Below are 27,537 nucleotides of genomic sequence, written 5' to 3'. Positions count from 1 at the left end.
TCTGTTTGAACTTGAAAATATTGCTGTGTATGTATAGAATATATGGTATACATTTGAGGAGATATTTTCTGGCACGTTTATTTCATTAATTATTTATTATTTACTTTATAAATATTGAAGTATTTTTTTATATTTATGTTCAACGTAGTTTGTTTATATTTCTAAATTCAAAACAAATATTTGTTAATAAGGTACTCTTGGTTTCATTTTGTAAATCATTTCGTGACCCTTTTTGCTCTCTACCGGGCGTCGGGAACTGCACACCAAAATTTTCTACCTGGATTTCGGTCATATAGGAACTGTACAACAACATATTCTACCTGGATTACGGTCATATGGAAACTGCACACCAATATGTTTTCTACCTGCTTTGCCGATACTATACATGTTTTAATTCACCAAACTGTTTTAATTTTGTTCGAAATGGAGCGTTTATTTACATCTGAAAGTGAACGGGTAAATTTAGTGCTGGTATGTGAGGACTGTACATTTTACAAAGCCGAGGAATTGAAAAACTATTAAGTAATGTGGAGCTGTTGTGTTAGAAAATACAACGCGAAAATTTATACCTTGCTGAACAATATGAAAATTATTAGAGAACGCGGTGAGCATGACATGTGGTGGAAATACAAAGTCAGCCAAATGCAAAAGAAACATATTTTGTAAATTGTGCAGTTTCCGGATAGGATTAGTAAAACCCAAGTGAATCAGTGTGCAGTATCCGGATAGGATTAGTGAGTCCCTCGAAAAGCGGTGTGCAGTTTCCGGATCAAAATGTGCAGTTTCCGCCTCTACATGGTCCCCCAGGGGGGTCACGATCCCCACTTTGGGAACCATTGCTCTAGATACTAGACCTATGTACGGTATCGAAAGTTGGCGGATCGTTGGACTAGTATTTGATAATGATAATTTAAACTCTTATATTTAATGGTGTATGTTGCATAGTTTGTTTCCTTTTCAGTTTCTTATTATACGATGTATTATGAAAAGAAAGTACTGTGATGTCTGTCCGTCTGTATACAGCGATTTTTCCTGAACTATTGATTGGATTTGGTTCATATTCAATATGTACGGACAATGTATTCGGGAATTATTCCAATGAAATGTAATAATTTTAGTAAAAATTAATAGATCTCGTAAAATAAGAAGCACACTATGACGCTCAATTTCGACAATCGTGAGATAATTTTCTTTGTGATTTTTTAAAATTATGTAGAATGTACTGATAAATGAAGGGTTCAGCGCTTTAGTGGGCCAAGCGCCATACATTAAAAACGGACAGGATTAAAATTAAACGAATGCCATAATTCATTGAAACATGCAGCAAATAATATAAAGTATGCACATTAAAACTAAATGATATGTCAATCTTCATTAAACTATGGTATTCACTTAACTCTAACCCTTGCTTTCTCCGTTCTCAATAAATGGCGCTTGGCCCACTATGGCTTTGAACCCTTCAAATGACTCACACGAGTCAATATCGTCTGAGAAACGGTTCACAAAGAAAGAATTAATTATTACATACACATAATACATAGAATTATTTGTATTTATGGTGGCAAATTTAGGCTATTGAAGTTCGCACTCTGGAGAAGTTAAAAGACCGCGCTGTGTCTTGGCTCCTCTTTGTTAAGGCGATTACAGCTGCGAGTAGTGAAAACTTTTTATTACGCATGAGAGAGCCTCTGCAACAAAGTACAGGTATTAAGAAGGAAGGATTCTCTCTACAGGGCTCATTATTAACTAATGATATACTTAACATTCGTATCAGTTTTGAATGCCGGTTTTCGTAAATACAAAACAATAATACAGTATTTTAGATTATTAAAATATGCGTGTAGCTGTATTATATAAATTGTGCGAATTTAATTATATTTGTTTATGTAAGCCATTGGACTATTTGTGAGTCTCTTTAAATTAGTTCAAGAACATAAAACTACATACAGTAACATTCGCAAAATAATGGAATTATATCGTTGCTATACGTGCAAAACGCATGATGAGAAACTACCTCCGTACTAAAGTTTTTCTTGTACATTGTGTAAGAATCGCTTAGGAATAAAGATGATTACTAGGAACGGATTTCTAGATGTTAAAAAAAGAGGGATTTAGGACTTTATGAAATCCAATTAAGGACTTTTAGGAGTTTATACAGAATTAAAGATACATAATTTTAATTTTAGTAATATTCCATTTTAGGTGGAATTTATGTACAAAGAACTGGTGCTGACAATGAGTGCTACTAAACCGAAGACTCAAATTCTATCAGTGAAAGATAGTGATAGCTACTGGCGTAGCTCACTAAGCTAAGGTCTGCCGATTCGGAGTTGCGATCGGGTGGGGGTTAGCTTCCCATTTGGGCTGATTACCTAGTTGTTTTTTTTTTAGTTTTTTTCCCAACTGTAAGGTGAATGTCGGGTAATCTAGTATCTTCGGCCTCATCTCGCCAAATATCTCACTATCACCAATCCCATCGACGCTAAATAACCTAGTAGTTGATACAGCGTCGTTAAATAACCATCTGAAAAAAGTGATTGCTGATTTTTCAGTTTAATTTCGCATAACGGGGCTTCATTAACTCGAAAACTTAATCTGTAAGCTCTCCCCTAACACGGCTCAAATAAAGCTGAAAGTAATTCGTCAGTTCTCGCCTAACCTGAACAACCTACCACCGCTTTTATGCCAAGATGGACTTTTCCAAATAACTTCGGTTCTATGAAATCTTCTTCCCTCTCCTTCTAAGACGAATATGGAACGAACTTTCCAGTCCAGTGTTTGTGTGTAAAATAATATTTTTTACATTTTAAATATTTTTTGTAGTTTTTTTGGGCATTTGTGATATCCCATGTCGACATAGTTGGGAGGCCGGTACGTAGTGACTGCATGTCAGATATCTAATCTCTAGGGATCGTACTTTCTTGTGAAATAAAATGGACAATTTTCTGTGTTAAACTTTTAATTATTTTGGTGAATATTTCGTTAAATAAGTTGTCATTTAAATGTAAGGGTAAGGTAGTATCGGCTCCCAATAACCTGTTTTGAATTTGGCTGTTGATTGGGGCTGGTTGTTTTGGCTCCCGCAGTAACATCGAAGATGAGTCGTTTCGGCTCCCGCTACAACACTGAAGACTGGTCGTATCGGCTCCTGCTTCGCATTTAACCCTTTGCAGCACAGTGGTTTTTCAGAAGAACCACAGTTTTCTTTCTTTCTCTACAGTTATAGCACAGATGTTCCACCATGAAACCACCTCTTGAGGATATATAGAGGTGCCATCTATGTTTTGAGACTGTGTGCAGAGTTAAAATTAAAAAAAAAAAAAAAAAATCGAAGCTTTCTTATGATCCAGATAAGAAAAAATAATAATAAATTTGTATTGCAAAGGGTTAACATGCTTAGGACTAAAATATTGGCATGGTTAAAAATGTTAACGTAAGAACGTTTCGTCTAGGTTATAAACATAATGTTAACATAAAGTACCTTTCGTCCACGTTATAAACATTGACTCGAAATTTGTAGCTCACTTTTTTCATGTAGGCCTACTGCAGATCTTCCCTTGTTGGAAGTCATTTATGATTACCTCAATAATTGTGTCAACTGTGTTCCGCTTCTTTGATTTTCTTCTGTCGTTATTACTTTGAAGCTTTATGAATGAGTCTTCTTGAATTTTCTTCAATACTTACTTACTGGCTTTTAAGGAACCCGGAGGTTCATTGCCGCCCTCACATAAGCCCGCCATTGGTCCCTATCCTGAGCAAGATTAATCCATTCTCTATCATCATACCCCACCTCCCTCAAATCCATTTCAATATTAACTTTCCATCTACGTCTTGGCCTCCCTAAAGGTCTTTTTCCCTCCGGCCTCCCAACTAACACTTTATATGCGTTTCTGGATTCGCCCGTACGTGCTTCATGCCCTGCCCATCTCAAACGTCTGGATTTAATGTTCCTAATTATGTCAGGGGAAGGATACAATGCGTGCAGTTCTGTGTTGTGCAACTTTCTCCATTCTCCTGTAACTTCATCCCTCTTAGCCCCAAATATTTTCCTAAGCACCTTATTCTCAAACACCCTTAATCGCTGTTCCTCTCTCAAAGTGAGAGTCCAAGTTTCACAACCATACAGAACAACCGGTAATATAACTGTTTTATAAATTCTAACTTTCAGATTTTTTGACAGCAGACTGGTTGATAAAAGTTTCTCAACCGAATAATAACAGGCATTTCCCATATTTATTCTGTCTTTAATTTCCTCCCGAGTGTCATTTATATTTGTTACTGTTGCTCCCAGATATTTGAACTTCTCCACCTCTTCAAAAGATACATTTCCAATTTTTATATTTCCATTTCGTACAATATTCTCGTCACGGGACATAATCATATAGGCCTACTTTGTCATTTCGGGATTTACTTCCAAACCTATGTCTTCACATATTCACGTCATCCGCATAGACAAGCAGCTGATGCAACCCGTTCAATTCCAAACCCTCTCTGTTATCCTGGACTTTCCTAATGGCATACTGTAGAGCAAAGTTAAAAAGTAAAGGTGATAGTGCATCTCCTTGCTTTAGCCCACAGTGAATTGGAAACGCATCTGACAGAAACTGACCTATACGAACTCTGGTGTACGTTTCACTGAGACACATTTTAATTAATCGAACTAGTTTCTAGGGAATACCAAATTCAATAAGAATATCATATAATACTTCTCTCTTAACCGAGTCATATGCCTTTTTGAAATCTATGAATAAGTGATGCACTGTACCCTTATACTCCCATTTTTTCTCCATTATCTGTCGAATACAAAATATCTGGTCAATAGTTGATCTATTACGCCTGAAACCACATTGATGATCCCCAATAATTTCATCTACATATGGAGTTAATGTTCTCAAAAGAATATTGGACAAAATTTTGTACGACGTCAACAAAAGTGATATTCCTCGAAAGTTACTACAGTTAGTCTTGTCCCCCTTCTTAAAGATAGGTACGATTATGGACTCCTTCCATTTTTCTGGTACAATTTCCTTTTCCCAAATAGCAAGTACAAGCTTATAAATTTCGTTAGATAATGCGCTTCCACCCTCTTGTATTAATTCTGCTGGAATTTGATCTATACCTGGAGACATAATTTTTCAGGTTTTCTATCGCAATTTCGACTTCAGAAAGTGTGGGTTCGGGTATAAATGGCTCAGCAGTTTGTACTTGAATTTTGTCCCGATCATTTCTATTTGGCCTATGTATATTTAGTGGTTGTCCAAAATAGTTTTTCCATCTGTTCAGGACTGAATGAGCGTCTGCAAGCAAGTCACCATTCTCATCCTTGATCACGTTTACCCTTGCCTGATATGGATTCTTGAATTCCTTTGTGCCCTTATATAAATCTGTAATGTTTTTATTTTTACTATTTGTTTCTACCTCATTCGGTTTTTCCTTCAAGTAATCTCTCTTTTTATTCCGAAGGATACGATTTACTTCCCGTCTTTTATTGAAATAATTATCTCTCTTCACCTCAACTGGATCCTGTAAGAATTTCAATTTTGCCTGTTTCCTTCTTTCTAGTACCATGCAACAATCTTCACCAAACCACGGTATCTTGGTATTATAAAGCTATTGAAAAAATAACTGAAGCAAAAGCCGCAAACCTGTTTTTTTAACAATATTGATTAAAATGTTGCTACATATTTCGTAGGTTTTGCGTTGAAAGAGGTATATTTCATTGTTATGATATATATCACACAATTATACAAATTTCCCGTTATTTCGCGAGTTTGTTTTTCTTAAATACGGTATTTTACTTAGGCCTATCTAGAAGGGCAAATGTAACAATGAATGTAATTGCAGAAAATTTCGCGCGTATCATTATTACCAAAAATACGGTCGCCACCCATCTCCTGTGTAAGTTTGAATTTGCCTGAAAGAACGCAAAATATAAAATTCTTAAAAGGATAAAATATCTAAAGGAAAGATCATGTTGCAGGTTGTTTGAAAGTATGTAAAATCACATTCTCTCTTTCATGTATTGCAGTTGGACATGTATGCTACCACATTAAATATAAGTTATTAGTTAATTATTTATAATTCTATACTATATACAATATCATACTTCTAATAAATAAAGCTTTCATATGAAATTACTTTAATGAGCTGTATTATGGGTAGTACTGCTCGATTATCAACGTCTAATAGGCGAAATATATTAATATCGTTTTAATTACATATATTAAATCCATATTCACCTATATTATATATACTCGATATATTAAAATCACCACATAAAGTATAATAAAATAAACGAAAAGAATAACAAACAGTTAAACCCGTAGAAAAATAAAACAAAAAAAAATCCAAAAATATTTACACATCATCAAATTAGTAATGGTGTAGGGCGTGACAGTTTACTTTTATCTAAGTTACAACAAAATACCGGATCTGTTTGTTTCTCTTTGTGTAAGCGTAGAAATTCGTCGTTTTCCAACAAAACCTGTCCTACGCATGAAAGGGAAATGAATTCGTTTGAAATACATATAAAAATGAATACCTTTCCTCGAGATTTATTAGCAGGGAAGCGTGTCATGGAGAAAGGAATAGTATTCTTCACTGCGAGATTTTCTCGAGAGTCTTTTATGAATATCATGCGTTTGCACAACTAGCTCGCTTTCGTTGACCTTCATACGTTATCTGAATTAGGCTGAAACATTTTGCAAACATCAGAAATCGTCTTTGGTTCTTTGAAGTAAGAAAACATATTATATTTTATGTTTAAAAATTCGATATTTTTGCGGCTATGAAATTTCGAAACGCCATTCTCCACTTATTTGGCTGAGTTTCTATACTGTGCAAAAATACTGTAAGAACTTATTGGGGTGATAGGGTAGAATATTTGGAGCCGTTTGAGATAAGAAATGCAAGTCCACTGAAGCTTCCTTTCAAAGTAGCGTCATTGCAGGTAAGTTACTTGAAATTATTTAAAGATCCTTTTGTGCCTGGTATCTGTGTCTGTGTTTGAAAAAGATTGTAAAAACTTCGTGCGATGGTAGGACAGGACATTTGGAGCTGTTTAAGATAGGAATGCGTTTTCGCCGAGCCGCGTCTATGACTACAGTGGCCTTCCATCCATCCGGTCGTGATGGAATTTGTGGTGGACAAAGCAGACGTTGCAGAAGGTTTTTATCAGGGTACTCCCGTTTCCCTCTATCATTCCACCGACACTCTGCACCTCCCCCTTATTTAATTTATCATTTGCATTAGTTAAAAATAGACTGGGCTGAAATCTTGGGCTAGTAATACAATATTTTCCAATGCTGATATAGGAAGGGCTTGAAGCTCCGGGTCCCTGGGACTCATCAGGCTACTCGTAAGCGGACGGGACCTGATTATCAGAGCTGAGACAGGATGGCTCACCTGTCAGCGTCGGCTGATCGGGAAGAGCTTGGGGTTCCGTGCCCCTGGGAATTATCGAACTACTCGTCCGCGAAATGGAACGTGGCTCTATCAGGGGCTGAGGCAGGATGTCCCACCTGCTAGCGTCGGATTCACGAATGCCACCCCGACCATCTGTCGGACTTGACCAATCATCGCATATAAGGACTCACAATGGGCCAAACCGTGTCTAAGTGTACGGACTCCTCCCGGGTCCAGCCCACGTCAAAGCCAAGCCAAGCATGTTCGCCGAAATCTCCTTTCAGTTCAGACTTAGGCTACGTCATAGTTTTATTTATTTTAGTTGGTTATTTAACGACGCTGTATCAACTACTAGGTTATTTAGCGTCATGATATTGGTGATAGCGAGATGATGCCGGGAATTCGCCATAGATTACCTTGCATTCACATTACGGTTTGGAAAAACCTCGGAAAAAACCAACCGGGTACTCAGCCCAAGCGGGAATCGAACCCGCGCCCGAACGCAACTTCAGACCGGCAGGCAAGCGTCTTAATCGACTGAGCCACGCCGGTGGCTTACGTCATAGTAAAAAGTACTAACCCATGTAGGTACGCAATTTTTTTTTTAATCTAAGGTCCTTTTAATGCGTGGTAACTGTGTTCGTGTTTTATATATATATATATATATATATATATATATATATATATATATATATATATATATATATATACAGGGACATCATTTTATTTTTACTTCAATTTTTATTGTACCTGAGTTTTTGAATGTACTTCACTCCCACCCCTTCTACTAATGAAGTTTCAACTGTTCTCCAGACAGAATCAAGGCCGCTTATAGCAAACAGCACTGAGTTACTGAGTATAGTACGTTCCAGAAATATCTTCGCGTTTTCCAGTGACGAAAGAACTTTTAATATTGAATCATATTTTCGCACAGGTACTGTCCGTTTGCCTACGTCGCATCCCGATTTCCCCCACCTGCTTCTGCACGCCCCTCTGTGAAAGCAGGGCTGTCTTAGCTCTTTTCTGAAAACATTAATTGCTGTTAGGAATTGGACTTTTACGTAATTTTATACAACTGTTTAAAATAACTTAAATAAAAGGGCCTCGTTAAGTAATTAACTGTCACGTGATTTCCCTCCTTTCTACGATCCTGCAGCATAACCACTTGGACGGAAAATAGATAGCATGTCTGAGTAATTTTATCTATGTGGGTCGGGCAGAAGTGAAGATTGAATTTACAGTACATAAGGTACTCTTTTGTAGAGTAGGTACAGAATTATTTCAACGTGAGTTACTAGTACGAAGGACGAAACTGGTAATTGGAATTAGATGCAATAGTCTATAGTGCGGTAATATGCACAAAAGAACTGAAGCCTGTAGGCTATCGGAATGAACGGCTACCATTTTCAAAAATGTGTTTAAATATCCATATTATGATTATTTTTCAATTGAACTTCATTCTCTATAGTGTACGCTAATGTGGTGTAGACAGTATAATATACACTGCATAATGAACACGTTCGCAGTTCGTGAGTAAAAACACTTATTCTTAATACAGTACTGCATTTTGATTAAATAAAAACCTAATGAAAATTATCGAACTCAAAATCGCGATATTTCCTAGTATACGTAAATGGATGAAGTACTTTTCTTCCCTCCTATACCTAGTAAAGTGATTTGTTTGTGTTTTACGCCAGTATCATTGCACTCCGGTTGTGGAAGGGGGTAGCGAATGGTGTTTCCGGTTCTCTAAAGGTATAGCCAGGTTAATATTAAAAATGTTAGTAAAAATAAAATGATGTCCCTGTATATATTGTGCGGTGGTTGGACAGGACATTTGGAGTCGTTTCAGACAGGGAATGCATGTCTGCCGAAACCTTCTTTCAGAGCTACGTCATTGTAAATGTGCTAACCTCTGTAGGTAGACAATTTTGAAATTAAAGACCCTTTTGGTGTCTGATAACTGTCAAAAAGATAATAATTCTTCAAGTTCAATAAAATTGAACCTAAATTAAATTGAATAAAGTAAAATTTGATATAAGATATTAGTTCGTTAATCAGTAACGATAACTCCGACACATATGGACGATAATAATAATAATAATAATAATAATAATAATAATAATAATAATAATAATAATAATATAATAATAATAATAATAATAATAATAATAATATAATATTCTTATTGAATTTGGTATTCCCAAGAAACTAGTTCGATTAATTGAAATGTGTCTTAGTGAAACTTACAGCAGAGTCCGTATAGGCCAGTTTCTATTTGATGCTTTTCCAATTCACTGCGGGCTAAAGCAGGGAGATGCATTGTCACCTCTACTTTTTATCTTCGCTCTAGAATATGCCATTAGGAAAGTTCAGGATAACAGAGAGAGTTTGGAATTGAACGGGTTACATCAGCTTCTTGTCTATGCGGATGACGTGAATATATTAGCAGAAAATCCACAAACGATTAGGGAAAACACGGAAATTTTACTTGAAGCAAGTAAAGCGATAGGGTTGGAAGTAAATCTAAGTATATAATTATGTCTCGTGACGAGTATATTGTACGAAATGGAACTATAAAAATTGGAGATTTATCCTTCGAAGAGGTGGAAAAATTCTTGGAGCAACAGTAACAAATATAAATGACACTCGGGAGGAAATTAAATGCAGAATAAATATGGGAAATGCCTGTTATTATTCGGTTGAGAAGCTTTTGTCATCTAGTCTGCTGTTAAAAAATCTGAAAATTAGAATTTATAAAGCAGTTATATTACCGGTTGTTCTGTATGGTTGTGAAACTTGGACTCTCACTTTGAGAGAGGAACAGAGATTAAGGCGTTTCAGAATAGGGTGCTTAGGAAAATATTTGGGGCTAAGAGGGATGAAGTTACAGGAGAATGGAGAAAGTTACACAACGCAGAGCTGCACGCATTGTATTCTTCACCTGACATAATTAGGAACATTAAATCCAGACGTTTGAGATGGGCAGGGCATGTAGCACGTATGGACGAATCCAGAAATGCATATAGGGTGTTAGTTGGGAGGCCGGCGGGAAAAAGACCTTTGGGGAGGCCGAGACGTAGATGGGAAGATAATATTAAAATGGATTTGAGGGAGGTGGGATATGATGGTAGAGACTAGATTAATCTTGTTCAGGATAGGGATCAATGGCGGGCTTATGTGAGGGCGGCAATGAACCTCCGGGTTCCTTAAAAGTAAGTAAGTAAGTAAGTAAGTAAGTAAGTAATTAATAATAATAATAATAATAATAATAATAATAATAATTTTAATTCATTGCTATTACCTGTTACATACATACATACATACATACATACATACATACATACATACATACATACATACATACATACATACATACATACATACATACATACATACATACATACATACAAAGTTTCCACAGTTTTCATAAAATGGTGCTATGAATATACTGTCATTGTCTTGAAATGAGACAAAATATCCAAGTAATCGGAAGTAAAATCTTTCGTGGCTCAAACCTCACTATCTTTGATGAGAGTTCTCATCTAAATGAGTCGACTTACAATAAATTTTCAAACATTAGTTATTATGTATGTGTTATATAAATAGTTAAATGAAGAACTCGAGAAGAATTGAATCCTTTGATCGCAGTGTTTGCGCAGCTGTGAGCTCTTCAGTGTACGACAGAAGTGTGGCCATGACATTTTGAAGCTTTATTATAATATGGATGGATTAAAATTCACTCGTCTACATTTTGACATCGGTATATACGGTATAATATAATATACGGTATAATTAAGTTACCCACTTACTCGAAGATGGCGTAAATTCAAGATTCCAGCCGTTTCTAACTTAATTTATATATATACATCTTGATTTATATAATGCTAATTCAAAAGAAGTTAGACGTATTATTTAAATAGGCTGTAAACAATAAAGAATTAATTATTTATAAAGGCGTGCAATGTAAATGGGAGAAAATGTGCATCTATTTTGCGGTTTAGTTAACTGTGTTTCTTTCCGTACTATGAAATACCGGTACTGATTGCATTACTCTTTAATGTGGAAATCACCAATCCCATGTTGTATGTTCTTAATATCTTTGACATATTTCAAAAAGACATATTAAAATTATACTCGCAGATCTACTTCATTCTGTAAATAGTATACCGGAGGTGTTTCATGTCTTCCTTTTGTTTCTTTAAATAAGGTGTGAAAGTTTTAGATTATCAGCAGGTAGCGTACAGCGCATCGAGTAGTTTCTTCTGGTGCATTTATTACGTCATATGGATGCATAAGCAGGGTAGAATTGCAAGCAGGTACGCATGGGGTCATTAAATAACAATGATGTAATGTGTTATAAATATGCCTCTGTAACGTCATATGACGTAGAAAGAACATTCTCTTAGTTTAAACAAATTTTATGTGATTTGCATTTCATAACCTCAGAATATGTTTTCGTTCACTGCAACAGGATAGGTTTTGATAAATGAATTATTTATATATCTGTAGTGCTCGGGAAAAGTGACACAAGCCAGTTTCCACAAACCTTTTTTGATAATTTATTGACAACTTACGGAACATCTGTTCGCTTGGAAAAAAATACATAGGTATTCCTCACATTACAATAATTCATATAGAAAAAAAACAAATCGGCATAAACCAGTGTAAGTTGTCAATAAATTATCAAAAAAGGTTTGTGAAAACTGATTTATGTCACTTTTCCGAAGCACTGCAGATATATTGTGTAGAATGTAAATATTGTTAATTATTATATTAATTTTTGTTATTATTATTTTTTCCCTGTAACGTCATGTGACGTAGGAAGAACATTTCCTTACCTTAAACAAATTTTTACTGGCAGTTATAGTAAAAGATATGAATTTCATAATCTCAGAATATATGTTTTTGTTCACCGTTACGGAGTTGATTTCGTTAAATGAATTAATCAATTATTGAGGTTCTGGCTGATATGTACATCTATTATCAGTATATCTCACTTGACGATATGTGTCAGAGGAAGAATAATTGTTAGTATGCATGTGAAGTCTGACTAGTGTAATATGTAGCTAGTCGGCGATGTATACAATGGAGGGGGAAAGGAACTGGCCACCCTACCCCATTATATCCTAGCTTGGTTCTCTCATAAGTGGTGCCTTCTTGGTGTCGCTTGTGAGGTTCAGACCTGTCTTCGGACAGTTGACTAAACAACATCCTGACTGACTTGTTGTTTCATATAAAGGTTACTGAACAGCCTCCTCTCTTTCCAATCCACGCCTTTTTTTTTTTTTTTTTTTTTTTTCACTCTGCCTTTTGTAGGTCCACAAATATTATATACACTTCTTTATTCTTCTCTAGGTATCTTTCGTCGATTATTCGTAGCAGTCCAATTTACATCTCTCGTACCTTTTCTCTTCCTGAAGCCAAACTGCTCTTCTTCCATCTGTTCTTCCATCTTAGAATATAAACGTCGATTCAGTATTCGCAGGAGAATCTTTGCCGAACGATGCACGAGTTATCGGTTGGACCCGACGGCATCTTTAACGAGCACATCAAGTCATCAGCCGAGATACTACTTCCAACACTAACAAACCTGCTGAATGCATGCCTGCGAACGGGAAACATTCCAACAACATGGAAAACGTCAACAATTAAAGTAATGTACAAAGGCAAAGGAGATCCATGCGACCCTAACTCTTATCGAGGGATCGCCCTAGAAAATAACCATCTGAAGATACTGACAAGGCTGATCACACAAAGGATTACGGAAGAGCTAGAACAATCAATCCCAGAAGAGCAGTTTGGGTTCAGAAAGGGAAGAAACACAATCCAAGCCATCAGAAACCTACTGGACGACATAGATACCGCTCTACGACACCCTCGAGGAAAATTCCATGCAGTATTCATCGATTTCTCAAAAGCATTCGATAAACTGAACAGGAGCATCATCTCCTCAAAACTAGAGTCCATAGCCATGGAAAATAGGGACCTCACATGCCTGATCCACAACATTCTGAGTAGTAACAGTGTACAGATCTCAGACAGTATAACCTTGTCAACAAACATCACTCAAACAAATGGAGTTCTGCAGGGAGACCCCCTCAGTCCTCTATTATTTAACATCGCCACCCACGACGTCGTAAAATCAATAAGAGAAGAATCTACAGATGTCAAGATCTATATCTATGCCGACGACATGGTCCTGGGATCTCATGACAGGAGTGAACTCCAAAAAGCAACCTACGCGCTGGAAAAGTGGGCTGACCAAAATGAGCTGGAGATAAACATGCAGAAAACCGAACACATGATATTCAGGAAAGGGGGGAAGATATCTCAACAAGACAAAATCTTCCTGAAACAAGAACCTCTACAAACAGTAAACCAGGCCAAATACCTCGGTCTGACCCTACAGACCACAACAAATTCATTCAGGGTACACACCAAGCAAAGAGCTACAGCAGCCACAAAAGCCATTCATGACATCAGAGAACTAACCAAGCTATCTCTCAAAACAGCGATGATCATCTTCCACACCAAGATAGTCCCCATACTTACATACGGACTAGATCTAACGTGGGACAAACTGCGCACGAAAGACCTCCATACCCTAGAGAAGGTCAAGGCTCGCTTCTTGAAGGCTGCACTAGGAGTATCAAAACACACTCTATCCAGGCTGGTGTACGTGCTCGCCCACGAGACCTTCTTGATAGAAGAACTCAGAACAAAACTCGATCTGCCCTCCACTTCCAACTGGAAGAAAGCTCTAGACGAGAGGATAAGGAAGAGGGAAGACATCTGGGAGGATTTCTACACAACGGAGGCCATGATAAACCGGACCTGGACAGACACGAACCAGAAGCTCCGCCACTTCGTGACATCGCTGGCGGTTCATGGATACCACCACAAGATATGCAGAATTCAGTGTTTCCACGAACCGGACGACAACTGTGGGTGTGTCCTATGCAACAAGACATGTGATAGATACCATATCCTAGTCTGTGGGAATCGGCAGCTATCAGTCATTAACTTTGTTCAATCCAAGTGACTTTCATTTATGCACAATTTGTGCGCTTTATTATTATTATTATATGTATTTATACTCGTGATACTCAGCTAATACGCATAGCTTTAAGTTCGTTTAAAATTTTTACTTGTTTTCGCTCATGTTTAACTTATGCTACATTCGAAGTCGATTGCCAAGTTCAAGCAACAGAACTATAATAAGAAATTATATTTCCCTTATAACTGATTAATTCTGAGTTAGGCTAACTATGTATTTCACATAACATATTGGGACATTATTTACAAACAGAATTCACCGGAGTAAAAACACTTGTTCGCCTCCGTAGCTAAACGAGACGCTGCCAGGAGTCGGTGCCTATATTCCTATTTGCATTAATGGTAAAACAAAGTAAAGAATTCATATCTAAATAAGGTTAAGTCCAAACAGATTAAAGATACATAGCAGAATGGATCATTATTCATTATTATTATTATTATTATTATTATTATTATTATTATTATTATTATTATTATTATTATTATATTTAGATTTAGAGAGAAAGATTAGCTAACAGTAAGTAAAACAAAAAACACTGCTAAGAAAAGATACGAATAATTCTTCAACGTGAGCAGCGAGTTTGAAGCCTTGGTTTTTCTGAACCGACGCGAGGTGCGAGGCCCGCCTCGCACAAATCCGGATTACACGAGAGATAGTGAGTGGTTTCTATAACTGCGAGAAGCGAGGTCTGCGCACCACGCAACTATAGAAACCACTCACTATCTCTCGTGTAGTCCGGATTTGTGCGAGGCGGGCCTCGCATCTCGCACGTCGCATGCGTCGGCTCAGAAAAACCAAGGCTTTAGTCTGTTATTATCGGCTTATTTTCATCTAGTTTTATTGTTAGCTAATAATAATAATAATAATAATAATAATAATAATAATAATAATAATAATAATAATTGCCTTTATCTAATATAGTGCATATATTTATGCATGATACTGTAGGCCGCATGCATACATGAATACATACATACATACATACATACATACATACATATATACATACATACATACATACATACATACATACATACATACATACATTTTTAGTAGGTTATTTTACGACGCTTTATCAACATCTTAGGTTATTTAGCGCCTGAATGAGATGAAAGTGATAATGCCGGTGAAGTGAGTCCGTGGTCCAGCATCGAAAATTATCCAGCATTTGCTCATATTGGGTTAAGAGAAAACCCAGGGAATATGCCCCGACCGGGAATCGAACCTGGTTTCGCGGCCAGACGCGCTAACCGTAACTCCATAGGTGTGAACACACACACACATACGCGCGCACACACACACACATACACACGCGGACGCACGCACGCACGCACACACAAATTTGCGCATATAGATGTAGCAATAATAAAATTGAAAATATCTCATTAAAATGTAGATCTTCTTCAGGTGACATCCATATTACCTTCACACGTGTCTCGGTATTCACGGTATCATCTCATATTGACATACTTCAATCTATAAAATAGAAAGTATGGCCAGTGGCACAGGTCTTCTTAGAATATTCGTTTACTGACATACTTGTGGAATATTTTCTAACTGTATTACACTTTAGAATATATTTAATAGTGATATCAGAACTAAGCGATGCATAGCAACTGCAAATGTACTTCTGCGAATTCTGGCCTCCATTATCTGCCTCTTCTATTGTGATATGGCCCAGTATCTGCTAATGCCGTAATTTGTTGTCTCCATCTCCACATATCAACGATCACAATAGACAATGGCAAAAAGCTTTTATACAAGTAGTTATGCTACGAGTATTTGATATACTTTCTCTAACATATCGGTGAAGAATTCTAATTTCTTTGTTATTGCGGAATAGGTTTAGACTTAAATAGGGTTATATGAGAGTTGTGGAAATTTCAGAGCAAAACAATTGGAAAGTGATATTATAATCCTAGCATGTTTTCTCGTAAATGTCTTTATCCTCCGACATGATTAGGGCCTACATGTGACAGATTTTTCTGAACAATGAAATTACCATTTTATTCTTAAAAATCGAACAAAGGTTCAGAGCTTCAGTGCTATCTGTAAGTGGCAAATTATTATTTTGGTTGTTTTCACAACAAATTATTAGTAAATCGTATAACATTGGTACTAGGCTATATTTTATAGATTTGAATAGGCCATAGAAGTAAGAAATCGATTTAAATGTTTCATTTGCTTAAAAACGCTTGCTCACTTTTCTTCCACGAACTACATTGCATATAAAATTATAACTCCATACAGTATATGTGTAGGATATCTCGAACTCCAGCTCAGATTGATCTCTGTCCCAAAGGGCTAAGATGTGTGTCACACATTCAAGAGTCATATACTATGCTATTTGTAAATGTTTGTTGTGGTTAATAATACTAATAACATAATTATGTGGCAACGAGGAACTAATAAGCCAAGACCAATAATGATAATAGCGATAACCGCATTTTTTTGTTTATATATTGTAACTTTTATGCTCTGAATGTGTAATTCTGACAGAAATATACACATTTTACGGCCGCCATATTTTCATGTTATGTGTAGTCTGTCGATTTGTGCCGTAAGGAGGGAAATAACGGACGGTCTTGTTTATGGAGTTAGTTTATCCGGGAAGTCAGCAGACCTTTTACTCGAATAACACCGGTACTTTATTTTCAGCCTTTGGCATAATGGCATAAAATAGCTGTTTCTTACAGGCGGATCCAACGGATCTCCTTTTACATAAGATTAATTGCCAAAAACGCTGCACAATGCTACTATTGTGTTTTTTGTGCTTTTTTTATGACGGAATATGTCTCAAATCGCTAAGTTAGTATTGTAAAAGGTGTTGGTGTAAAAAAATTCTATTAGTTCTTACGAATGAATTAAAAGTCGACCATTTAAAATAGCTTATGTCAAATTGATTTGAGGTATTCATTACCCTTTTGAATAAAAATCTTCAATTATTGAGTAATATTTTTCAAACTTTTACTGATTCATTGATGGACCAATACTAAATGTTCTGTGAGGGGGGAAAAAAAGTATTTGGGAAGCAGCACAAAAATTATTTTACAAAATAAATTTACATTTTTATTTTTAATTCTAACTTCTTAATTAATTATTTTAAACTGATTTTCTTTGATTCATAACGTTTCTAAATATGTGCTGAATGTTTGGAATCTCAGAAAATTGTGTAATATAGGCTACTTTTTGAAATGTGAATTTTCTCTTTCTTTCTTTTAGCGAGGATTATTCTTTTCAATACTTTTTATTTATTTCACAAAATTTTTGGTTATGCAGTTTTCTAAATTTTCTTTTATCCAGAACACAGAGTATTTAATTTCCTTTAATTTGACATATGACATAGTCACTTAAGATGCTATTTGATGGGTGTTATTATTTTTGGAAATTAAACAAATGCATAAATATCAGTAAATGAGAAAACGAGAAACACACTTTGAATAGGTAAAGAACATTGTAATTTTATAGTGGAAGAAATAGTAATTTTAAACAAATAGCTCCAAATTTAACTTATTTGTCACAGAAAAAACCTGAAAATGACAAACGTGCACTTGCAGACAGCAGTTTCTGGTTGAAGGAATGACTGCTTCCGGTTAGAAAAATGCTAATAATGAGGAATTGAAGCAAGATATCATATGTGAACTGTGTAGGCTATATTTGTAAAATAGAAATAACAAGGAATCAGAAAATACCAAAATTGAAAAACCCAAAATTTCGACTCATTTAAAGAGTCATGAATACCTTAAATAAATATGCATAAACTTGGAATCATGTTCATACACAACTTGTTGCTTTATTGAGATTGACTATTCAGAATTGTTTGACGCATATCTTTCTTCGGGTATACAAAAGTGGAATCACACAGGAATGTTAATTAATATATAAATAGGCATAGTTAATTTGTCATATTTTACCATTGCAGGTCTTCTTGTTATGTAAAAAGTTTCCTTCTATGTTGGACACCTTTCTAAGTTGGACAAATTTTAGTGGAACCATAGGTGTCCAGCCTAGATAGATTTTACTACATCACGAGGTTTTTGAAGACTCGCAGTCTAAAACAACCGCTCTATAATCGATGCCTACTAATTTTCTCGTTCAGATCAGAACTATAGCCGAATAGATCAGCAAGTGAGTTCAATCATCGCCGCGTCTGTGGCGCGCGGGTCTTTCATCTAGGAGGACTGGTTTCGATTCCTGGGCAGGTAGTAATGAAATTTGTGGTGGACAAGGCAGACGTTGCGAAGGGGTTTTCTCGGGGTACTCTCGTTTTCCTCTATTATTCCACCGACACTCTCCATCCCCTAATTTCATCTATCATCTGCTGTAGTAAAAATAGACTGGGATGAAATCTTGGGGGTTGTGCGAATTTCCGATGCTGAGATAGGAAGGGCTTGGGGCTCCAAGCTCCTGAAACTTATCAGGTTACTTGTCTGTAGATGGGACCTGGCTCTATTAGGGAGATGAGGCAGAATGGCCCACCTGTCGGCGTTGGATTCACGAATTCCACTCAAGCCACCTGTCGGATTGGACAATCATCGCGTATATATAGGGCGTACAATAAGCAAAGTATGCCTAAATGCAGCTCTCGAAAAGCCAAACTGTATTCCGTGATTCCACTCAGTACTCCCTCCGTTCCAAAATATGGTATAGTAACAAACAAAACAAGTTTGATTATTGCGCATGCGCGTACGAAATGTTTCACAGTGTGGTATTTTGTTCAGTAGTGAAAGGACTGTCAGACAGTGCAGTTGTGATTGTTTCTACTCTTCTGTAGTACATCAAACTACTATATTTAAATAGTTCATTATGGACGGGAATCAAATGGCCACCTGCTCTGATGTTCCTGTTGCAGAAAATGTAATACCAACCCAGTCAATTTTGAATAGAACATCTAAGGCACAACAGTCTTATGAAAACGAGTTATAATTTATTGCAGTTATGTTAATTTGCCTCTCTCAAAACAATGCTTTTTTATTTTATTATTTAACATCAGACTGAATGAAATGTACTTTATATCGTCGTTGTTCCTGCAATAACTCCTATGTGCAAAATATAAAATTTTTCAGTAGGAAGAAAAAACACATTGGCAGCCGTACATAGTAACTGTGAATTCTTACATTTTCGAAAGAAAGAAATTTAATTACATATAGGAGATTTTATTATTTGCTGTATCACTATTTAAGTTATTTAATAGAGCAAAAATCTGAAAATCGATAAATATGTCACATAGGAGTTATTGCAGGAACAACGACGATATACTAGTTTTTCTTATGTTAATTTATGAAACAAATAAATATCCAGATGATATATTAAAGTTACATTATATTACTGAGAACTTTAACAACGGAATAAACGACATCTTTCTATACCATATTTTGGAACATAGGGAGTGTTTTTTTTTATTACACTTATACGTAAAAAACCTACTTGAGAAGGAATTTTTTATGGCAGTGTCAGGCAATTAAGATATTTAGTAGGCCTATATCAAAATCCGCTGTATAAATAGCGGCATTATATTCGGGGAGCGGAGTACTTCCGTTGAAACTAAAGTGTAATCACTAGGGACCGTACTTTGTCCCAGAAGTCTACAAGATTAAGTATTACTGAAATTTTTAAGTGGACGACTCACGTGCTTCTAGCAAGCGAAGGTACTTGACTGACAGCTCACGCGACATTTGTCTCGTAAAGTGGGGCAAAACAGAACGTGGGCCACTATTACACTAATATTTACAGTTTACATTATTTACACTATGTACAATATAATTCGCTATTTTTACTATTTACACTTCAGTAAAGAATGTAGGCGTACAGTGATCAAACATTATTTACGCTATTAAGCATATGCAAATTAGGCCTATTGCATATTTTATTTATTAATATTATGGCCCACAGCCTACATTTTTTTCTAAATTATGTACAATAGTGTAAGTAATGTTTGACCGTGTAAGGCTGTAAGCCTTCATTCTTTATAATAGTGTAAATAGTGAAATTCTTTTAAAGACAACTACATTTTCAGCTTTTAAATCAAGATAATTAAAGTATTTACAAGTCATTGAGATTTTGGTTATTTGACCCAAATAATCGCAGTTTGTGATAGAAATACGGCATTACAACATTTATGATTTTAATTTGGTTAACTTCTACACTTTTTAGATTTCGCATGAAAGAAAGTGCCACCTGAAGCAGCATGTGCAAGGAGCGGGACGTAAGGCGAAAGCTCAGCAGAAAATTCAAATGAAACAAACCATTGATTATTTTGTAAACAAAGGCATACTCTGGCAATATAGATGATTCTAAAGTTCTGTTGTTTTGTACTGATGACTAACAAAGGTCTTCGATAAAAACAATGTGAAATACTAGGGCTCCGCCGTCTATAAAGAACGAAAAACTTTTGCATTCCGAAATTGAAATTTATAGACAATCCGAAGCGAAGTAGGGATATTGATAGACTGGCATGAGATGGGTAAATCCTGAAAGGAGATAGGTATAACCCACTGCGTTGAGAAGATCTTTTTGTATAAAGTTATTTTAAAAGATAATCCCATAAAAACAATACATTCAATGAATGTCATTCATCTACCACTGTCGTTTAATTGAGCGCTATTCTACAAATTACTGTATCTAAGCTTAATAACAGTAATAGACGGAAGATGACCGTCTCCATCTCAATATACTGTAATTATTATTACATATATGCACACAAAAACACTATTATTAAGCTGTAACTGTTATTTATATTGCAAAGAAACTATGCATGGGTAAACAACTCAATTTCTTTTTCTTAGCGAACTATCACCTTCGAATTTTATTTCAGTTGATGTTGTCGTATTGTATTTTACAAACTTGATTAGCCTATATGTAAAGAGTTTTTAAAAAATCGGTGTTTTAATATGACGAAGGTTGAGTGTCCTTTTAACCTTATACAGATCTTTTTGTTGGCAGAGTCTCAGGGTAAATGTCCTGAAGATGAGGGAGAGCCTAGTTTCCATTAACTATTCCTGCCAACAGTTACGTCCGGTGCAGTTACATTAGAATTCATGAAACAGGTTGGTCCTGCATTCTTGATATTCATTTCGTTAGTATGTTGAATACAGAAGTACGCGTTTCTTCCTGGAAGGTTCTGGCGAATGTGAGATCAGAATAAGTTTCCACTCTCCGTGTAGATTATCTAATTCAAGGTCTTTTATACTGCATCGTGAGTTATAGCTACTACTGCAAAACCGCACAACCCACCAACCTACCTAAGCAAGTTCGAGTACATGCTTCACCTTGAACAATTATTAGCAACAGGTTTTGAAACAATAAGTACATGTATACAAAACATAATTTTAGGAGCTGTCTTCCGCTTTGGAGATAAATCCAGCATATACGAGTTCGATTCCCGATAGCGGAGTGGAGATTTGTCCTACTTCGATTAAAACCGGGTATGTGAACCCTTTGTTTTCTGTTTTCTGTATTAAGTAGAGTTGGCCTTGCGCTATGCTCACTGAATATGAAGGAATAACTAATACTCGTGTGGGATCTGTTCAGCAGCAATATCCTCAGTTAGGGTGACCAGACGTCCTCTTTTGTCCGGACATATCCTCCTTTTTAGGCCTTTGTCTGGGGTCCGGGTGGATTTGAAAAAAAAAATCAAGAAATGTCCTCCTTTTCGTTACTTTTATGCCTGATGTTTTGAAACTAACTGATTTGACGCCTTTTTCAAGTAATTTTCCAGTAGGTGGCAGCAGCATCGACGGAATATCCTCTTTGCTAACATTCATAACTTTCTTTGCTCCTCCTTTTGATAATAATTGAAGGGTTCAGAGCCATAGTGGGCCAAGTGCCATTTATTAAAAACGGAGAAAGCCAGGGTTAAAGTTAAGTGAATACCATAGTTTAATGAAGATTGACATATCATTTAGTTTTAATGTGTATACTTTATGTTACTTGCTATATGTTTCCATTAATTATGGCAATAACATCATTTTAACCCTTGTTTTCTACGGTTTTAGTAAATGGCGCATGGCCCACTATGGTTCTGAACCCTTCAATTATAGTTACCTTGGTTTTCATATGTAACTAACTGTAAAATCTTTTTATATTATTAAGTTTTATCATAAGTATGCTATAATAAAATAAATATTGACATAATTTTAAATAAAATATATGCCTAAGCCTAAATATAAATAGATACTTTCTCTCTTCTTTAATAATTATAGTTTCCTTGATTTTCATATGTAGCTAACTGTGAAATCATTATTATTAAGTTTTATTATAATTATTTTGTAATAAAATAGATATTAACATACTTTTAAGTATGATATAAGCCTAAATCTGTACTGTATATTGACGTAATTTAAAGTATAATGTAGGCCTAAACCTAAATCAAAGTAGCCTACTACATATTTCTGTCCTCTTTTTTCGAACAATGTCCTCCTTTTTGAAACTTTGTGTCCTCTTCTTTATCGATCTGAATCTGGTCACCCTATCCTCAGTGATTTTTAAAATCTTAGTAATCGTGGTGGCGGTAGTAGTAGTAGTAGTAGTAGTAGTAGTAGTATTAGTAGATTTTTTATTCTGTTATTTTACGACGCTGTATCAACATCTCAGGTTATTTAGAGTCTGAATTTCCGGGGACAGATGTCGAAATCTGTCCGCGGCCCAGCACCGAAAGTTACCCAGCATTTGCTCGTATTGGGTTGAGGGAAAACTCCGGAAAAACCTCAAACAGGTAACTTGCCCCGATCGGGATTCAAACCCGGGCCATCGGTTTGCGGTCAGACGCGCTAACCGTTACTCCAAAGGTGTGGACAGTAGTAGTAGTAGTAGTAGTAGTAGTAGTAGTAGTATAAATAGTAAGTCACAATCACAGCCAAATCACCAATATAGCCACAACGTGTGTATGCCTGCAAACAGGTTTCCTTTAGTACGGCGTCTTCCGAAAAGTTGCATGGGCAAGTAGCAGTCCGTTTAGCGGTGAGTCAGCGCGTAAGCTCTCGGCAATAAATCTCGCCAAGGACATTACAGATTTAATTCATTGGTATACCCGCTGTAAATATAGCTCGGCACTTTTTGTACAATTTTTTCGTAATATAATTATGTATCATAGATGAAGATTCGCTGTTCTAATGTGTACTGTATTGCTACGAACTAAAGTGAACAGTACTGAATGGATGTCGGTTGTAGGATAGCTTATATTATTAATGCTTTAACCTTGTAATTCCTTTGGCCTATGTTAAGGTTACCAGAATTTTTTAATATTATTTCCGGGGACAGTATTTTAATTCTTCAAGTGTGTAAAAACAATATACGTGAATTGCAAACATATATATGTATATGTACATATATAAATACATATACACACACATATATATATATATATATATATATATATATATATATATGCTGTATTTCCGGGACGGATATATATCCTATATAGGCCTACATTAAGGTCCGAAAGTCTTGTCCCCTCCGTTATTTGTATCACAGTCTAGTATATACAGTCACGAAGCTCAATACGTAGTAAATATGCATTCATAGATAGTTGCTAACCACTAGGATCGCTAATATCGTCTCATTACAGACAATGGAACATAGTACCGGCACAGTCAATTGTTCCAAACTCGAGCTTCGTGACTGTCTCCTACTAGACTGTGTTTGTATGTTGATATGCATCCATTTTGAACATGTCATAGCAGGTGTGTGACAATGGTTGATACTTTACGTTCCAGCTTGTTTAGTGATCCAGCACATCTGTATGGCACCATTATTGTCGCGGCACAAAATGATGTGGCGCCATGTCCTGTGTAAAATTTTCCGCAGCAAAGGCGGTGTGATTTCCCTGAATGCCTCCCTGACAGCTTGCTTCAAATCTTCAATTGTCTGGTATCGATGTTTCGATGCTGCTTAATTATTCCCCAAAGGGAAATCACACCACTTTTGCTGCGGAAAATTTCACACAGGACATGGCGCCGCATCATTTTGTGCCGCGACAATGATGGTGCCCATACTGATGTACTGATCACTAAACAAGCTGGAACGTAAAGTATCAACCATTGTCACACATCTGCTATGACATGTTCAAAATGGATGCACATCAACATACAAACAAGGGGGTGGGGCGACAAGACTTTCAGACCTTACTGTACAGTATATATACATATTTCAGTTAGTTTGTCATTCACAAACTGTGTATTGTTTTTACACACTTAAAGAATTTAAATACTCAATCTATTTACATATTAAAAATATTTACTCTACACTATCTAAACTATTGATATTTGAAAAAAAAAAGTGAAAATTTTAAGCAGGTATTCTCTCTATCCTAAATTTTCAGCAAATTCCTTCTTTTCATAGATTTGAACAAAGGCATCAGGGAGTAGACCAAAAAAGATAAAAAACCGGCGAGTACAGCAAAATTATAGAAACATGAACGAACACTCGTATGTATGCACTTCGTGAAAACAGCACTTTCAAATAGTTGTGTGATGTTATACTTGACGTAATGTGAACCATATTAATAATTAACACTGAAAATCCGGGATATCTCGAGACAAATTATTAAATCCGAGGACATCCCAGGGACAAACAGCAAAATTCGAGGACTGTCGCTGTAAAACGTGGACGTCTGGTAACCTTAGGCTATGTTATTTGTCCATACTACGCAACATATAATCTTTCTAAGTTCGATTGAGGAAAATGTACAGTAGTAGCAAAAAAATCGGACCGACTCTTGTAGCTGATACAAAAGAATCCTATGCTGTGTATTGTGTTAAACCGTGGTAATTTCAATATGGATAGTGAAGCCAGAGGTATGGACTGCTATTTAATGTAAAATACGCAGTTATCTTTGCCGAATAGAGGTAGAAATCTAATATTGATGCCAGATTAAAATAAAACTCTCAAAGTTTTTTCGTCTGTAAGTTTGAGGCACTGAAGGAAACAAAACAGGTAAGAATCGAACAAATGCAATAAATTTCATTGTTACAATTAATTATACAAGATGGATGTGTTTCGTGACTAGCAAAATTTGAATCTGTGATTCTGAAATCAGCTACAAGGGTCGGTCCGGCTTTTTGCCACTACTGTACACACTATTTCCTTCGCAGTAGCTTTCGATCTACAATAAAAGGCCGACTGTACTCGTATTTACCTGAGCATAGTCTCTTTCCTGGCGACCGCTCTGTTTAAGATATCTCAGACAATACATATCAAGTACAATTGAATCACCTCATGAGACAATTGCTGCTATTGGACAAAACATTCTAGTTGAAGAAATTCAATGGATATGAACCAAAAAAAAAGACAAAATCGTACCAATTTCAATAAGCGCTACTGCATACGAATGACACTTGTTTTAATTTTCCTGCCCTCAATGAAATCAACAATCATCATAATCTCTCTCTTCTACTGAATGAAAAGCAATAATAATAATAATAATAATAATAATAATAATAATAATAATAATAATAAAGAGTCCTATACAAAATATGGTAATCATCATTACCTAATTGAAGGTCTGGAATTTTTTGTCTTTTTTTATTCTCATCCTTGGAAGGATTTTCAATTTAGCCTAGATATTCTAAAACAATGTGGATGCCTGATCATTGGCTCAGTATGGCTGGACACCACTGGTTATGACAACAGGACAAATACAGGGTGTTTAAAAAGTACGGGGCATAATTTCAGGTATGTATTTCCCACATGTTGACAATCAAAATAGTTCATTACAACATGTGTCCGGAAATGCTTTATTTCCGAGTTATGGCCTTCACAACATTGAAATTCACCGGAACGTTTTTCTTTCCGCAGGTCGTTGCCGTCAAAGGAGACATTAAGAGGGCACTCTGATAGTTCATTCCGAGGCGAAGGTTACATTCAGTGTTGTGTAGGCGTTAGACTGTGCGACATGTATTCAAATCAAGAGCTGGCAGAGATACACTTCATGTACGTTAAGGCGGACGGCAATGCTGCGCTGGCTCGTCGTTTGTACCAGGAGAGGTACCCACACGACAATGTCCAGATCGGAAGACATTTGTACGTCTCCATTACCGTCTGTGCGAGTATGGAAAATTTAACTCTCCTGGTTTGGGAAGGGAACGACCAAGACCTACAAATCCAGAAGTACAGGAGGAGATTCTGGAGGCTGTGAACATGACTCCTTCTATCAGCACACGAAGGGTAGCGTTGCAAGTCAGTGTTCCTCATACGACTGTCTGGAGACTGTTGAAAGAGTATCAATTGTATCCTTATCATTTGCAACATGTACAGGCCCTGTCACCAGCAGATTACCCTGCACGAGTTAGGTTCTGTCAGTGTTTCTTGCAGCAGTGTGGTGTAAATCCGAACTTTCCTGCCTTAGTATTATTTACAGATGAAGCACAGTTCACACGAGATGGCATAACAAATTTCCACAATCAGCATGTATGGGCGTATGAAAACCCACGTGCAACTGTTCCATCTCATCACCAGGTGCGGTTCTCCCTCAACATGTGGGCCGGTATCATTGGTGATCGATTAGTTGGACCCCATGTACTTGTAAACAGACTTACGGGGCAGGCGTACACAAACTTCCTGGAAAACACCATACCTCATGTTTTAGAAGACAATCCGCTGATCAATCGTCAACACATTCACTTCTTGCATGATGGCGATCCTGCACGGCTCGCCGGCGGTACTTGGATCGAAGGTTTCCTGATCGATGGATAGGTAGAGGTGGCCCAATTGCTTGGCCTCCACGCTCACCTGACCTGAACCCTCTCGATTTCTACTTGTGAGGCCATTTAAAATCATTGGTTTATTCGTCTCCGGTGCCTGATTTGGAATCCCTTCGGAATCGAATTGTGGCATGTTCTGAGGACATACGCAATATTCCTGGAGTTTGGGATCGTGTTCGCAGGTCAATGAGACATCGATGTGAGGTCTGTATTCAAGCAGGAGGTGGACATTTTGAACAACTTCTGTAATGACAACGACCTGCGGAAAGAAAAACGTTCCGGTGAATTTCAATGTTGTGAAGGCCATAACTCGGAAATGAAGCATTTCCGGACACATGTTGTAATGAACTATTTTGATTGTCTACATGTGGGAAA

The 27,537-nt window shown here is 36.5% G+C and overlaps 1 protein-coding gene across 2 annotated transcripts in view; it reads left to right on the top strand.

The window, feature by feature from the left end:
- LOC138698084 (uncharacterized) overlaps positions 1-27,537 on the top strand; it is a 385,041-nt gene that overhangs the window by 14,421 nt on the left and 343,083 nt on the right. The window contains exon 2 of one of the 2 annotated variants that reach the window (XM_069823786.1): positions 21,407-21,510. The exons of the other annotated variant lie outside the window; for it this stretch is intronic. The gene's annotated coding sequence lies outside the window, so the exon portion shown is untranslated. The remainder of the gene's footprint in view (positions 1-21,406; positions 21,511-27,537) is intronic. 2 annotated transcript variants of the gene reach the window in all.

This window comes from Periplaneta americana, chromosome 4, assembly GCF_040183065.1.
Source record: "Periplaneta americana isolate PAMFEO1 chromosome 4, P.americana_PAMFEO1_priV1, whole genome shotgun sequence".
NCBI lineage: Eukaryota > Metazoa > Arthropoda > Insecta > Blattodea > Blattidae > Periplaneta > Periplaneta americana.
The sequence above is the reverse complement of the archived record's forward strand: the minus strand, read 5'-3'. Positions and strand labels throughout refer to the sequence as shown.